Genomic DNA, 16,948 nt, shown 5'->3' with positions numbered 1-16,948 from the left:
GCAGAAGTATTCATATGGAATGAACACCATATTAGGGGGGAAATATAGACAAGCAGTAAATAAACAAAGAACCAAAGATCTGCCTATCTGTCTTCTGCCATTTTTGATTCAGCATCTCTGGAGCTTGAGCAGAGCAAAAACAAAGGGCGGAGGATGGCGCCTGGTTCAGGCAAACCTTTTTTTAAAATCTCAGTGCAGCAAGAATGCACTCGACCTCGGGTTGAACTTGTGGCTCAGAAACTGAGAAAAACCATCACGCCTTAGCATTCAGCACAAACTAAACAGAACCTAAAGTGGTTTGAATAAGGGCGGGGATCATGACACTCAAGAGCAAAGCCAGGCCAGAGGATCATAGCAAAACTAAGGCTCACCACCTGTTCCTTATTTCTATATGTTGTTCCTTATTTCTTCTTAAAACATCACAATAATATGCAAGGACAGTATAATCCAGAACATGCGGCTAATGTTCTGACACATGTCACACGTCCCTTTTCAAACATCTTGTGGTTTTTCAAGCCACCCTGAAGCATAAGAAGGAAAGAAAGAACACTGAGATAGCGGCACAATTTGGTGTAGTGGCCAGGGTCTTGGGACATCTCGTTTCTAAGTTGCTCTGAGCCACAAATTTCACATGTTGGTGACCTCACACCAATTATTTTTCCAGTCTGACCACATCACTGGGTTCTTGCTAGGATGGAGAAAAAACTTTTACACCAGTTAGATCAGGGCTGATGTACAGTGGTGTTGATATACAGGGACATGGGTGGTGCTGCGGGTTAAACAGCAGAAGCCTCTGTGCTGCAAGGTCAGAAGATCAGAAACGTAAGATCAAATCCACATGACGGAGTGAGCTCCCGTCGCTTGTCCCAGCTCCTGCCAACCTAGCAGTTTGAAAGCACATTAAAAATGTGAATATATAAATAGGTACCACCACTGTGGGGAGGTCACGCTTTCCATGTCTAGTCAGCTACATGACCACGGAAAATGTCTATGGACAAAACGCTGGTTCTATGGCTTGGAGACGGGGATGAGCACCGCGCCCTAGAGTCAGACACGACTGGACTAAATGTCAAGGGGAACCTTTACCTTTACCTGATGTACAGTACATGTAACAAGTATATGGATAAAACTAAAATAAACCCTTGAATGGCATGGGTTTGAGCAACACAGTTTTGGTTTCACATGGATTTATTTATTTCAATCAATCGATGGATCTTCTATGAATACTTTGCTGCTATTCATCTTCCAGGAAGTGATCTAAGAAAGATGGATCTCCTGGCATGGCAACTCCATGTGGCAGCTGGGGACGTGTTGGGGCATGCTGTACAGTTAATACAATAAATTCATCTCTCTCTCTGTGTGTTTGTTCTCTCTGTGTGTGTGTGTGAGTTCTGTGTGTGTGTGTGTGTGTGTGTGTGTTCTCTCTCTCCCCCTCTCTCTCTCTCTCTGTGTGTGTGTGTGTGTGTGTGTGTGAGAGAGAGAGAGAGAGAGAACTGTTTATGCTTTGTAGTTACGGTTTTTGAGGCATAATAGTTCTACACAGGGGTCTGGTGCCTGTAACTCCAATGTTGCTGAAGAGAGAAGTGTGTTCCAGAAGGTTTGATGACATGCTGAGGACTGAAGAAGCTATTTCTTTCTATTGCTGGTATAGGAGTTTATCCAGACAATCCTATGGAAATGTGCCTCACTTGATTCTACACAAACACATATACAGTATACCCTATGATTCTTAATAGTGGCTTCTTTGCAGCATTGTCTCTCTATATAGAGTGGGCTCAGTGAAAGAATCATTTTCCTGCAGAGGATGATGGCCTATCTAATGGGATAGAAGCAGGATGGATCAGAGCAAAATGAAGTAAGATATTCATGAGTGTTCTTAACCGACCAGATAGGTGGGACATACATACATACATACATACATACATACATACATACATACATACATACATACATACATACATACATACATACATACATACATACATACATACATACATACATACATACATACATACATACATGTGATTATTTGTTTGAAAAGGAATTTAAGAAAAGTATAAATGTTCAGAGAATTTATTCGTGAAGGCTTTCACGGCCGGGATCTAATGGTTGTTGTGGGTTTTTCGGGCTCTTTGGCCGTGTTCTGAAGGTTGTTCTTCCTAACGTTTCACCAGGAAACGTTAGGAAGAACAACCTTCGGAACACGGCCAAAGAGCCCGAAAAACCTACAACAAATGTTCAGAGTTACTTATTTAGGGTGTAATCATACTCAAGGGCTCTGCATATATCCTACTCTTTCAATATGTTTCCTCCCAGCTACAAAGTTCTTTCAAAGCTCCATGTCTGAAGAATCAGATTTGCAAATGAAATCAAGCTAATTTTCCTTGTGTGGAGTGAGCCAGGCTCATGCTAAAATAAACAGACATCTTTTGACTTTCAAGGAACCATGTTTTCTAATGACATGGTAACTGTATTATCTATTTCTGGAAACTTGTGTTGAAATCAGGGGTGTCTTAAGCGCCATCCAACAGATGTCTCAAACTACCAAACACATAGTGCAGGTACTCATTGGCATGGTGAGGGGGATATCACATTTTCCAACGGAATGTTGCAGTTTGCGAAGTAGGTGCATGGGTTGCTCCTGCAAACCTCAGCTTTACAGGAAGATGGCATCTGGATTCCATGCACTCGCTCAGCAATGACAGTGCTTTTATGGGCAAAAGAGAAAAGATTGCCTGGGTCAAGCTATAGGTTAATGTTCTGCTTCAGAGAAACTTTGCCTGGGAAGTCATCCAAACAAAACAAAATTCATGCTTGGTGATGAGAGGCCATATTTTTCAGCCAGGAAAATCCACAAAGAACCTGTCCATGTTATCTCAGATACATTTTATGCATCAGTCATGCTTTCCAACAAATTTTGGCTAATGACTTATAAATTATGGGATATTTATTTTCAGAAGCTGACTGGATATCTCAGTGAGGTAGGTACCTGGGTGTGCAGCTAGAGGCTGAGAATTTGATTCCCCACCGGGCCTTCTGTGACTACAGCTAGCCTCGGTGGCCTTGGGCAAGTTGCACAGTCACAGGGTGCCCCCAGAAGAAGGGAATGATAAACCACTTTTGAGTAGCTACCTGGAAAACCCTGCAAAGAGTCACCAGAAAAGGGTAAGAACTGACTTCACAACACGTTGTTGTTGTTGTTGCTGCTGTTGTTATAAAACCCCAGGCACAGTCAAAATTATTAAAACATTGATTGGTATTATATAACAGATACAAGTTTTAACCAAAAATCTAAGTATCTGTTGAATATTAGTGCAGGATGTATGTTTTTCCTAATATTGCCATTTTTGTAGCTCTGATGGTGGTATGATTTCTGAGATCTGCAACTGTTTATAGTTCTCTGTGATGCTTCTTGATATTGTTCCAAAAGCCCCAATGACTACGGGGACCACTGAAGTGTGTTTCTTCCACAAGCAAGGTGTTTCAATGGCCAGGCCTCTGTATTTTGTTAGTTTTTCCAATTCTATAGCTTCAACACTGGCATCCCCTGAAATTGCAACATCAATGATACAGACAGTTCTTCATTTTATTACTACTGTACTATGTCTGGTGTGTTCAAGGTGCCCATCTGTTTGAATCCAGAAATCCCACAAGATCTTGACGTTGTCATTTTCTGACACCTTCTCTACCTGATGTTGCCATGGGCTTTTCGAGTCTGGCAAGTTATATTTTGTGCATAATGACCAGTGCACTAACTTTGCCACTCCATCATGTCTAACTTTGTGATCTGTTTGTGCAATCTTTGCATATTCAAAGATGAAGTGTGACACATTTTCATCTTTTTCTTGGCAGAGTTGACATTTGCTGTTAATGCCAATTCCTTGGATCTTAGCTTTCATCATGTTGGTTTGGAGTGCTTGTTCTTGTGCAGCAAAAGTCAAGCCTTCGGTTTCTTTCTTAACGGTCCCCAGTATGAGCCATGACCATATTGAATTATTATCATGCCTTCCATCAGTATTTCTCAGGTGTTGTCCATGTAGTGGTTAATTTTTCCAGCTGTCAGAGGGCATATGCTCACTTCTGTTCTCAACCCCTCCAGAGTTAATCTATTTCAAGATTTCATATCCCTCAGCACATTTTTTACTAAATCCTACCATCTTTCTTCTAATTAAAAAAAAGTCATGCCTTGTAATCTTTGCCTTGGTTGGTTGGTTGGTTGGTTGGTTGGTTGGTTGGTTGGTTGGTTGGTTGGTTGGTTGGTTGGTTGGTTGGTTGGTTGGTTGGTTGGTTGGTTGGTTGGTTGGTTGGTTGGTTGGTTGATACTTATGTCCCACCTGACTTAGTGAGACCACTACTCTGGGCAGTCATTACAATAGCATTTAAATCCAAAACACCTCCCACTGTTCCCCAAATGTAATAAATAAAAATAATCCCCAAACTAATAAAACAAGCCAGGTAAACAAGCCCAATGAAACAAAGAGACTGCAACAGCCTTCAGGTGACCCAGGATCGAAAGGTACACTAACTGAAGCAGAGAATATCCTTAAAGGCTTCTCTAAATAGTGGAATATTTAAGCTGTCTTTTAAAACTCTGCAGGGAGCGGTCTGCTGGATCTCTAGCAGGAAGCCATTTAGAAGTGTGGAGCCACTACCAAGAAGGCCCACATTCTAGCTGAGAGCTTCTCTGACTCCCTCAGTGTGATCCTTGCTGTAATTCAGTGCAATGAAAACATTACCCAAAAGAAGAAGAAAGAGGATCAAGGAGAGGAGGTTGTGCCGGTCAAGATTCATAGGGGTTTTCTGCTTCGGACCACCATATTCATATCCATATTTCATATTCAAAGCTGTGAGACCTAGTTTACTTACGTCTACTTAATCTGTCAGCATTATAGTAGCAAGCTAATTAGCATTTTAAATTGCTATCAATGATGCAAACATATTATGAAGCTTTGGAAGGGAAGGGGATTCAGATTAAGTATGGCAGCTGATGAGAAGACAGGTCAAGTCTAGCTAAAAATATGAAAGGAATTTCTAACAATTACCCATTCCCCCCCAACCGCCCCCCAAATGATTTCTTCTACATGCTGCCATGGTATTGACACATGTGAGTGAAAGAGACTGAAGATAGTAAGCATGTACTGCCTCTCTGAGTGCAGCCAAATGCTAATGGGTGCAAAGTCATTTGTACCAAGTGTTGGTCAGTGAGAGAAGTTGGTATGAGGTAATGAGTCATCAGCTGGAAGATGCTGATAATCAGTGGCTACACATTTGCACAGGGCCAAAATGTGAGACCAGGGGTGGATCCTTGTGATGTTGCAAAGGCAAGGCAGACGAGAACTGGGAAGCTTTCCCCACTTATGAAAAGAGGCATCTAATTTGGGGATAGGAGGACCATATACAAGTTTCATAGATATATTTTAGAAATTTTAGTTCACATACACACAATCTCTTTTGCTCATTGAGTCACATTGTTCACCTCTAATTGGGACTATCCAATGGACTGAGATTAAATAAACAATAATAATAATCCATTAGTAGATGAAAATACTAATAATTCTTTTGAATATAAATGTTATTGCTCAATAACAATAAAACACAACACAGTAAATTAAAAATGTTGCATTATTATTGAGTAGAAATGTCATGGCTATGACTAAAACATAATTTCATGTTGTGAAACTCTGTGGCTTTCTGCCTCCGACCAGTACTACACGTGCTGTAGGCTGAAAACCAGTGTCCTAACACACTTGAGGTAACAGAAGATACAAAAGACATAACGAGGCAAACTGGAACAATGCAATAAGTATTGTTGTTGCAAACAGTGAACAGACATAAAGTTTGCAAAGTTTACCAGAACAGCATACATTTCTCAAATTATTTGCTGTTGATTCAGAGTGATTATACATATTCTGCTTTGTTTGGGTATGCATTTTGAAATCCAAAGGAGTTTCCTAATAAGCTTCAGCAATATTGAAAGAAGTGTTTCATGAAAGCCACCTTAACAATTGCATGGTGAGGGAATACATGAGTCAGATGTCCCACTTCTTCAGAGCCAAGCAGACCCTGACAATTTCTGACAGGCAAAAATCCTTGCCAAAGAATCCGTCAATGGATCAAGCAGTGGGACATTATATCTGAGGAGTGAAAATGCCCACATAAATCTTGTCACCATCTATTTTTGTAGAAAAGATGCAGGGAATAGGGAGAATAAACAATTGTGACCACTGTGGAGGAGAAAGCAGCACTTTCTAGCAAAGGGCATGGCATGCTGACTATATCTCAGTCTTCGCCTGAAGTACATTCTGCCTTTAGAGCACGACTCAGAAGTAGCTAAGTCACAGTTACCTAGTCAGTTTTGATACATCTTCCAGCAACAAAGATATATGCTACATTATGTCTATAAGTGAGCGTGAAATAACATAAATCATTTCCTGGTAGAACTCTAAATGTTGGAATTGCTGCTATAGTTATCGTTTTTGGCACCACTCCATGCTTCAGGAAGAATATTGTGTGGCTAATGTGCCAGCTTGTGCTGGGCCTTATGCCACTGCCTTGTGTTCTTTTGTGAGCGTTGAGGCAACAGTAAGGGGAATGAAAAGAAGGGTATTTTGGACGGCTGGCCAATAACACCGAGACATTTTTAAGTAAGTAAAAGCTGATCATTCCAGTCATGTTTGAGAAACTGCATGCTGTTATTTTAAAATAATTGTCACTCTAGCAATAGCTAACTATTTTGGGGTGTTGCAACAATATGTGTAGAGTAATTAATTGCTTTAAAAAACAATTTTATATGCACTGCTTTGGAGTACCCTAAAGACACCATTAATTCTTGATTAAAGCCAGGTACAATAAATAGGTCGTCAAGAGAGAACATGCACAAAGCCAGTCCTGACATGAGGTACGTATAGTGAGGGAACTGCCGATATGCTGCAGATGGTATAGGTCACGGAACTACAGCAAGATATCAGAAGGCTGAACTGTGTGTCCTACATGGCCTGGACTGTGGCCCCAATCTACTCTGCTACCCCAGTGCAGTGAAAAGACAGGATCCTGATAACAGTGTCAACATAACATTAGACTGCCTAATATGGCATGTTTCTATATGTGAAATGGAAGGAAAGAATTGTATTGCATGTATGTGTGTGTGTTTTTGTCTTGGACAGAAAAATGTCCTGTGTATACCCCAAACAGACGTAACTGTGGGCTATTCCGTTCACGTCATTGCTGAAGGCATAAAATGTGGCAGACCAGCCTCCAGATTTGGAAAAGAACTAGTTCCATGTTTTGTAACACCAGACCTAGTCTGAATAGAGATGGGAGTTTCTTTTTTGTCTCCCAGGGAAGACAAATATGAAGCTCGCCAGCACAGATGGCCAGCCCAATTGAACTTTCCACCAACTGGGTGCCCACTTACCAATTGCTGTGTGTCGCGAGCATCTGGCATCATTGAAAGCATGCTAATTGTGTGTAGTAGCCTGGCTGGTGCTGGCCCACCTCCCTGTTCAGCTGGTCACTCCGGCAAAGGGGCAGGCTGATGAGCCTCCCCACTCAGCTGCTGAGTGGCCAGTCGAGCAGGGAGGCGGGGCAGTGCCAGCTAGGCTACTGCTGCGAATTGTGCACTATCAATTACACCAACCCCGACACGCCACATGGCAAGTAATAAGTGGATGCCCTGGGTTTTTTTGGGGGGGGGAGAGTCCAATCAGTTTGACTACCTGTGCTAGCGAGCTTCCTATTCATCTCCGCCAGGAAATAAATACGAAGCTCCCATCTCTAATTATGAACCACTTCCATAACGTGAATGTTAGTATCAGTTCAAACTGCTTGCAAAGGAGAAACAGACTTGTTTTAGACCCTTTAGCTGTTGAGAAAATCCAGCTTCCCCCTTTTGCCCAATAAAAATAAGCAATCAGGGTCTAAACTGAGGTAACAAAGAAGGCTGGCTGAGTTTCTAAAACATGAACATCGCATGTCATTTGGCCAAGGCATTTAGAAGCTATTTCCACATAAGATTTTTTCCATCCAAAAATTTCAGTGCCTAAATTCCCACAGACACATAATAACGGCAGTATAGCAGAGCAAACACACGTGCAAATGTGAAGTTTTGTTTTCTGGAAGGCAGGAAGAGTTTAAAAGTTTATATCCCACGTTGTTCAACCAGGTGGACTCAAAGCTCCTCATACAAAAAATATCTAAAATGAACATTATGCCTTTAAAAAAAATTAGATCCATAAAGAACAGCATAACTATCAGTATAATTAACGGCATTCCATCAAAATGGGACACTTTTCAGGGTTTTCTAGGTAGAGAGCACTCTACCGTTCCCTTCTTCTGGGGGTACCCTGGGACTGTGCAGCTTGCCCAAGGCCACCCAGGCTGGCTCTTCTGGGAAACTGAACTCTCAACCCTTAGCTCTGTAGCCAGATACCTAACTCACTGAGCTGCCCAGACAGCTAATAAGAGAACCATAAAAGCCAATGACATTAAACAAATCTTGAACCACAAACATTCAGCCCAAGACCATGTTTGTGAAGTAACCCAAGAGATACGGTGTTACGATACAGCAGTCAGCACTTGGAGTGGCATGCTACACAATGGGGGCAACCACGAGAAGTGCCCCTTTTCTTAGTAGCCACACATCTTGTCACTAACAGCTGAGGGGAACAGAGACATCCATCTTCTTCACGCACACTGACATCCTAATCAGGAAGGCCATTTGGTCCTTAAATTAGCTGTCTCGGTCTTTTGATGCATAGGTGGCTTTGTGATTAGGGAAGAGGAGTGGAGCCCTGCCACACGACTGGCCCATCAGTATAGCTGAACTGAGGATGTGATGGAAATGTGTTGTTTACTCACACACACCAAGCGCTATGGCATTCACTCCACTGCAGTTTTATAGATTTGTCACTTTTCTTCTGAAATACCAACAGTTGTAGAAAATTAACCCCTGTTACAACAGCAGCACAGTTCGTAAATGACATTTACGAGTGCATCTACATATGCAAATCATTTACAGGAATGGTTCCCAGACAGACTGAAGTCCAGCGTGGCTGCCAATTCCCACCCAGGTTTCCATGGTAACACTAAGGTGGGGGAAAAGATGGAAGCATTTCCAGTGGGATATCAGAGCGGCCAAGCAGGGAATGCTTCAGCTTTCAACTGCCATCCCTGCCTCCCCTCCTCAAATCCTCTCCAGGCCAATTTTAATTGATTTTGCTCCATTCAACCAGCCAGGGTAGGGAGGAAAGATCCTCCCAGTGAGAGTTTTGCTTGGCAGAATTGGCACCCACTCTTCTGTCTTCCTAGCTACTTCTGGGGAAAGTGGTTCAGGGTTGACCCAGGACCTTTTACAAGCTGAAACATAGCTTACAATCACTAATGCTTATTTCTGGAGGTGAGCAACCTGGTTCCCTCCAGGGATAGGGACTTGAGTTGTAGGACGTTGTCAAGCTACATATATTGTAAGTTGCAATATATGTAACTTGACCTGCAATTCGACTCAGACTTGACTCGGGTTTTTTCCCCCCCTCAATGAATTGGACTTGACTTGTGACTCAGGACCCACCCTCCCTTTTTTTTCTGGAGAAAAGGCTTAGTATTAATAGGGATTGGACTTGGGGCTTGCAACTTGGGACCAAAATCTCAAACTCAGACTTGGGACTCAGACCCAAAGAGTTGACAACATCCCTGGTTCCCTCTAAATATTTTGCAATTACAACTCTCTTATGGCTCAGCCAGCATGGCTAGGGGAAATTGTTATTATGGGGACTGCAGCCTGAAAGCACTACCCCCGGCAAAAACACTTTGAAAAGTCTTGCTGTACCATTCCAGCAGCAACCCTTATCTCCCTCCGTCTCCCCACCCTTCATCCTGCAGCATGGTAGAACCAGCCCTGTCCTTCCCCATCCTCTCCACCACTCCATTATCTTAGCCAATAGTCCTTTCACTGTTCTTGATGCTGAATTAATGCACAGTTTCAAACAAAAGTCTTAGAGAAAGTGGTCTAACTATAGAGCACTTACTCAGTTCCGCATTAGTCCATTTGCAAACAGGTAGTACATACAATATGATTTCCAGTGATCTCCATCATTGTAAGAAGCTTTTATTGGGCTGGGGAGAACACTAAGAATGAGATCTAAGGCCTTTCATCTGTTCTAATTATGCACATAAAATTTTATTGCTTCCCATTGCCTTTAATATTTATTCTTTGAAGTTATTGAATTAATCAGTTGGACTGGAAGGTGCTGAAAGGTAGCTGTGCAATAGGACAGACTTGTCTAAGCTCATCCAATTACAACCGAATGAAAGCTTAGTTTCACTCCAGTGCATTTAGTATCATCAGTGGCTTCACCTTCTTTGGGAGAGATTCAGATTTGGTTACAGCTTGTTTATCATTCAGAATAATTCAAGAGCAGCCATTTCATTTGGCAGTACCATTCAGCATACACTTCAACGAAGTTTTTATATGTTCCTTCAAAATCAAAGATGAATTTGGCCTGGCTGTGTTCTTCCTTCTCTATACCATTAAGTCCATCTGATCCAGAAAAAGGTGCCATAGGATGAGGGGTGAGACACTCACAGGCTGATCCAACTAGGCAGCTGAAACATATGTGTATGGTCACCTCAGCGGTGTGAAGAAATAGCGCTAGATTCTTCGTTCTTTTTGAGACAGGCTGCCTCAATGGATCAAGATAGCCTCTATCAAGAGTTTGTTGACTTTCATGAGATTTCTCACCTCCAGTTTAAAAAAAAAATCCAAGGGGTACCTTTTTCTCTTGAACTTTCCATAATTTTTGGGTGGTGGCTGATTAATAACAACCCATTCAAAGCTTCTGATTTTTAGATCCAGTAACCTATTGCTCCGTTGTACATTTGCAATGCTCAATTGCTACTTTGGCCTTTTTATCATCAGCTGGCCAGTTTCTACCTAGATTTTGGACATGTCACCCAGTGCCTGTTTAGTTCCTCAGCAGTTTCAGATTCTAAACTTTCATTTTTAAAAAAGTAACTCTATAACCCTTATGGAGTGAGCAAGAGAAGACAAAAATGTGCTGTCATTTTTACCCATTGTTTTGCTGGAAACAAGACTTTCCATATGCTCAGTCAGTGAGTTTGACAGGATTTCATCGTGGTGAATGCTGTAGTTGTGTCCTTCGCTGGCTCACAAACAGCCAAAATCTATTTGCAGAGCTGTCTCTAAATGGTGCACAGAAAGCAACAGAACCAATGATTGCTAGCTAGAGAATTACGGGACTGGCAGTGGTGATTTTTCAGACATTAAAATATTCTTACACATCCTCTACTTCTGAAGCTCCCAAAGGCTTTCCCAGGTCAAAATGAATCCCAGGGGAGCCTCAGAACTTGGAAGGGGGGGGGGGACTTTCAATTAAAGTCCATGGCTTATGACATCAGCAGTCTTACACACAGGAAGCTGTGCAAACAGGATTCTGGCCACTGAACCAACCAGCAAATCAGAATGAACTTGCTTGCCGAAATTTTGTGATCCACTTTGCAACTCATAAGACATACCTACAAATTAATGAATCTTGCAAATAAAATGTATAAATTATGTGATGATTGTAAGTCACCATCAGCCTTACATGGTAGTGAAAAGGTGGGGTAGAACTGTAATTAACAAATAATAGTAACAATAATAATAAATTGGAGAAATTGCACACGAAGACACAACATATTGGGAGGGTAACTATTTCAAAAACTCCATAGACTAGGGAAAGGACATATAAAAATGTGCATGACTGTTGTCTCATTCACAAACAGATGCAAACATAGATCATAATGAACATGTGTCCATGAAAATGAGAAATAAAAGCTGCAATGGACAGTGATGCATATCTAAAACTATGAAGCTCTGGTGCATACGTCTGATTGACATGTGCATGTACAAGCAAGGACAATTTCCTTGAAGATCAAGTATTTCTCATGTTGTATCACTTATATAGTGGCAGATGCCCTGTCTCTGCTCATAAGAATCTGCAAGCCTGCACACTATGAGTTAAATGGGAAGCAAAATGGCAGGAAAATTTAAGCCTGACTGGAGAATTTCCAGTGCCTCTTAAGCTTACAGTCCTTAGATTAAAGGGATACTGTGTAGCATTTCCAAATGCTCAAAGATAAAAAGGCAGTGGTCTTCGAACTCATTACAGTTGGGATAATTCAATAACCCTTTACACTGAAATCATACTGTAGTCTTCAAAGCAATTACAGCAGCCTATGCCTCCCTTCAACAGCCATATCAGATTAAACAGAACAAAATAATTTGGACTCCATTGATGTTGTCTGGAAAAGAATAATGAACAGGAGGGCATTACCAGGGATTCCCCCTATGCACATTTAGGGCAACAGCATTCCGTCAGAAAGAAAATGCCTAGTATTTAATTACAGAATATCTGCATTACAGTCCAACCCAGAGTGCTGGACCACACATCTTGTGCCCTCCACTCTATCAGACCTCTATCTACCTTTGAAATGCTGCCTTTATAAAAAAAAATTTAAAAGAGCCAACATTTGCAATGTAGAGATATCCGATCTGCCTACATTGGTGCCAACGGAGAAGCAGGCAGTGCCAACATATCTGTTTCTTGGATTTGTTTGGGATGGCCAAACCAGAGCAATTTCAAACATTCAAGAACATAAAAATTTAAAACCCCTCAGAGAGTGGCACAGTTTATTTTATTTATTTTATTTATTTATTTGATTTATATCCTGCCCATCTGGTCTGGTCGACCACTCTGGGCGTTATTTCAGTTATGAAAATATACATGGAAATCACAGAGACAAGTGCACAAAGAAGATAGCACAGCCATTCCGATAAGGGAGTGGAAAATAGGTTTCACCTTCCTTTGGTGCTAGACAGAGTAGCCAAAAGCAGCAAAGTAAAAAAAGCAATGGAGAGATACAACGGCAGGCTTGTCCGGACCTCCTCAAAACTTTGTGCTGAATTTTAAACTCAAAAAGTGGCATGGTTCTTGGCTCAAAGTTGGAATCTTTAATGTTATTTTCATTAAAGAAACAGGTTTTTGGTAAAAGTAACAGTTCTTTGGCTGGTTAAAACCAATAAATTGCAGCTAGAATAAAAAGGAGGGCAAGAGAAGCCCTTAATCAGCTGTTCAAATCCTGTTGTGCCTCTTTCGTGTGTGTAATGAGATAGACATCAACATCTGTAGCAAAGAACTGATGATTGAAGGCTTCCTCAAGGGATACATGTGACTTTGTCACATTGTGTATGTACCCTGCGTAGTCCAAATCACCCCAAACGTGCAGTAATTTGCTTTTAATCAGGGGGGATTTGCCGATTTCCCTCTGCACACACACTGAATTACGCAATAGGATTTTAGCTGGGTTTGGTAAAATCAAAAGCAAGTTTTAGTTTTTGCTACTCATGACCAGTATACATGCATAAAAACACATTCAGTTTCAATTTAAGTTCGAAAAGTTAACTTACTGTTCTTCTGGTGAGAAGAAATCAACTTCCAAGATTTCCATGAGTAAATCCTTGCTGGGTTCAAAATAGGGACAGAAAGCTTGGCATCCTGCAGAGTGCCTGAACTAGGAGGCAGTCCCTGCTAGCAGTCTGGTTTTATCCTTCCTTCCCTGGAACTACTTACTGCATGTGAGGTATCAGTATATCCAACAATTCTGGCATTGAAGATCTATTGAGTTTTTGGCTGTGTTTTTTAATTTGCATTTATTTATTCATTACATCTATACTTGCCTTTCTATTTAAAGATAGCAGTCAAGGTGGCTTAAAAATCTATAAAGGAATAAAAAGAGATTCAATCACAGTTAGCTAAAACATAATATAGGCAAAACTGGACTAAAATTACACAAATACATTAAAAACCTTTAAATTCAACAAAAGATACAGATGAAAATTAATACAGCAGGGCAGGTTAGATCTCATAGGACAAGCTAAAGAGATGTGTTTTTAATCTCTTCTTAAAATCATTCGGACTGGAAACAGCTCACCGCTCTGAAGGGAGGGTCTTCCGCAGTCTGGGAGCCACCGAGCAGAACGTCCTCTCCCATGTGCTTGTTAGGTACTCTTGTGAAAGTGTTGGTGGTTTTTAAGAGTGTCTGCTGAAAATACTAATGTCAAGAGAGGTTCACAGTGAGACATTGCAGTCCTTTATATGGCCAGGTCCTCAGCCATTTAGCATTTTAAAGGCTGAACCGAACTCCTTGAATTGGGTCCAAGACGTATTTGACAACTGGTGCAGGTCTTTCAATATTGGGATCATGTTATCACAATACCATGCACCAGATAGCAACCTAACTGCTGCCTGTTGCACCAGTTGAGGATCCCAAACTCTCTACAAGGGTAGCCCCACATAAACACATTACAGTAGTCAAGATGTGGTGTAACTCTGGCATGGATTACTGTTTAAGGAGAGGAATATGCCCTCTGGTATGATGATATCAAAATTATGTCTGGAATCCTGTTGCTTAGTACAGAAAACACACTGAACCAGTGTGACTTTGGTAAGTCAGGTCCGCCACTGAATGGGCCTACTTTAGTTAGACTTAAGCAACAGGATTTCAGCTTATGGTGTATTGTCCTATGAAAAACTATGTGAGCAGTTTTATACACTTCTCATAGGGGAAATGAATTGAGGTGAGTGGATTTGTTTTCCCCATCCCAAACCCTCTGCAAGCCACATGAAATGAGGAGGGTCCACAGTCCTTGGCATCTCTGGGTCCACAGCCACAATATCAGGTGGAGCTGTTGTACTTGGCGTTTTGCATAGGGACCCAGCTTTGCTCTATTCCATGCAGGAAAGTAGTGAGAGAACAGAACTGCTGTCACCCGGTCCACACAGAACCTCCCAAAAGCATTGATGGGGAGCCCTTCAAGTTAACCCTTCATCTCCTCCCCTACACTGATTCTGCTTCAGTCAGTGCTGCTAGACGTTGATGGCTGAGCTAGCTGAGAGAGTTGACTCTCCATTTGCCTACCCAGTGGAGAGACTGAGTAGGGTGTGGTTAACCTCCACATTGCCTCCACTCATGAGTAGGAGATAATGTGGTCACACACACATACCAGCCACCTTCCTGATAGGGAAAATGAGACAGAGAGAAATTCTAAAGGGACAAAGCTTGCAAGAGAAAGGAGACATCCCTTGGATGCACCATGGAGCAGCTTTTGAACATTGGGGGAAAAATAATCTTAGCCTAGAAATAAATCTCACTGAACTGAGTGGGGGCTATTTTTAAATAGGCATGGCTTGTCCTGTGCTGTCAATGTGATTGTAATACACCTGAACCAGAGATGAGAAACATTGTTTTGGGGGGATAAAACCTCCAGTATAGTTCAGTCAGCATCACTACTAGCCATGCTGGCTGAGGTAGTTTGGGAGTGGTAGTTATTTTTTTAAAAGTGTTTTTAATATTATTATTATTTCTGGCCTGAATGTGTGTTTATCTCTCTCCGATTCTGCAGGTGAAGGGCCACCTTGGACCCTAAATATACTGTATTTTTTATAACTCTGAAATGTCTTTCTCTCACCGGTGGCTGCAGCTTCTAAATCTCCGCCATGAAACAGAAATGGGATGGAGGGGCAGACTCCCCTGACACAACTTTTTCTGGCCCAAATGACATCAGAGACCATACAAGCACCTGACACTGCAGTTTTATAAAGCACTAAATCATGAATAATTGGCCCAGTTGCTAAACTTCTGCTTTCTGAAAAATAATTCATTGTTGTCAGGTTTAGGGGCAAACTGAAGTGTTAATTTTATTGATAGGTATTCCATAAGGAGAAGTGCTTTTAAAAACTTTCTTTTTCTTTTCTGCACCAAAAGCTTTTAGAAAGATCAATGCTCATTTTCAAGCAGAGAAACTGACAAGCCGGTCTGATGTGACTCAAGCAGCTGGAGGTGGGTGGGTTGGGAACGGTTTGTTTGTCCACTTGCTTACTTTTCACTGGAATAACTTTTTTCGGCATTTTGAACAAAAGGCTTCACCGCACCCCTCTGATTAAGGACCCCTCTGATTAAGGACTTTTAATAGCTGTTACAAAGGAAGCAGTACTAAAAGGAAAGAAAGCAAGCTTTCTAAAATTCTTGTTATCATTGGTATAAAAAAATTTTGTTTGCAGGAAGACGCCAGCCGCCGCACAGTATTAAGAAATAAATGCAAATGAAACCGTTAAAATGTTTATTTTTCATGCAGATTGTTGTTTTATACAACAGCCCAATTTCCTGTTGTTGCTGAATTTTGTTTTGGCTAAGCAGGGATACTACAGAGGTAGATGCAAGAGCATCTACAGCCACTTCGTTGTTTTTGCGGCGAGGAGCAAAGCAGTATGAGCTGCAATACCAAAAAAAGTAGTTTTTCCACAAGTTAATTCATATACATAGTTTGCATCGTTAAAATACAGGGTGTATTTGCCTCAGTATTTTAAATAAAGGCTGAAATGCTGTTTTGTAAGTGACATTGCAGTAAGGCTCGTGACAATTTTTCAGATATAGAAATGTCTGATTATGATCCGTAAGGGTCCTGAGGTTCCCATGGAATCCTCTTTGTCATAGGAAAAGCTAATCAAAAGCAGCACACGCTGGTTATATACTGCCCCATAGCCCTTAAAGCACTCTCTGGACAATGTATTCTCGAAGGCTTTCACGGCCTAGATCTAATGGTTGTTGTAGGTTTTTCGGGCTCTTTGGCCATGTTCTGAGGGTTGTTCTTCCTAACGTTTCGCCAGTCTCTGTGGCTGGCATCTTCAGAGGATAGCACTCTGAATCTGTCCTCTGAAGATGCCGGCCATAGAGACTGGCGAAACATTAGGAAGAACAGAACACAGCCAAAGAGCCCAAAAAATTCACAACAACCACTCTCTAGACAGTTTATGTTTTGATTATGCAGGATACATATTGCTCCCCCCCACCCCACCCCCCACCCCCACACACAGCAAGCTGGTTACTCAATTTA

At 41.5% G+C, this 16,948-nt stretch overlaps 1 protein-coding gene across 1 annotated transcript in view; it reads left to right on the top strand.

Moving 5' to 3' along the window:
• LOC144587799 (uncharacterized) overlaps positions 1-16,948 on the top strand; it is an 887,030-nt gene that overhangs the window by 330,035 nt on the left and 540,047 nt on the right. The window lies entirely within an intron of this gene.

Source organism: Pogona vitticeps, chromosome 1 (assembly GCF_051106095.1).
Source record: "Pogona vitticeps strain Pit_001003342236 chromosome 1, PviZW2.1, whole genome shotgun sequence".
In the NCBI taxonomy this organism is placed as follows: Eukaryota; Metazoa; Chordata; class Lepidosauria; order Squamata; family Agamidae; genus Pogona; species Pogona vitticeps.
This window is presented reverse-complemented; position numbering and strand designations above follow the sequence as displayed.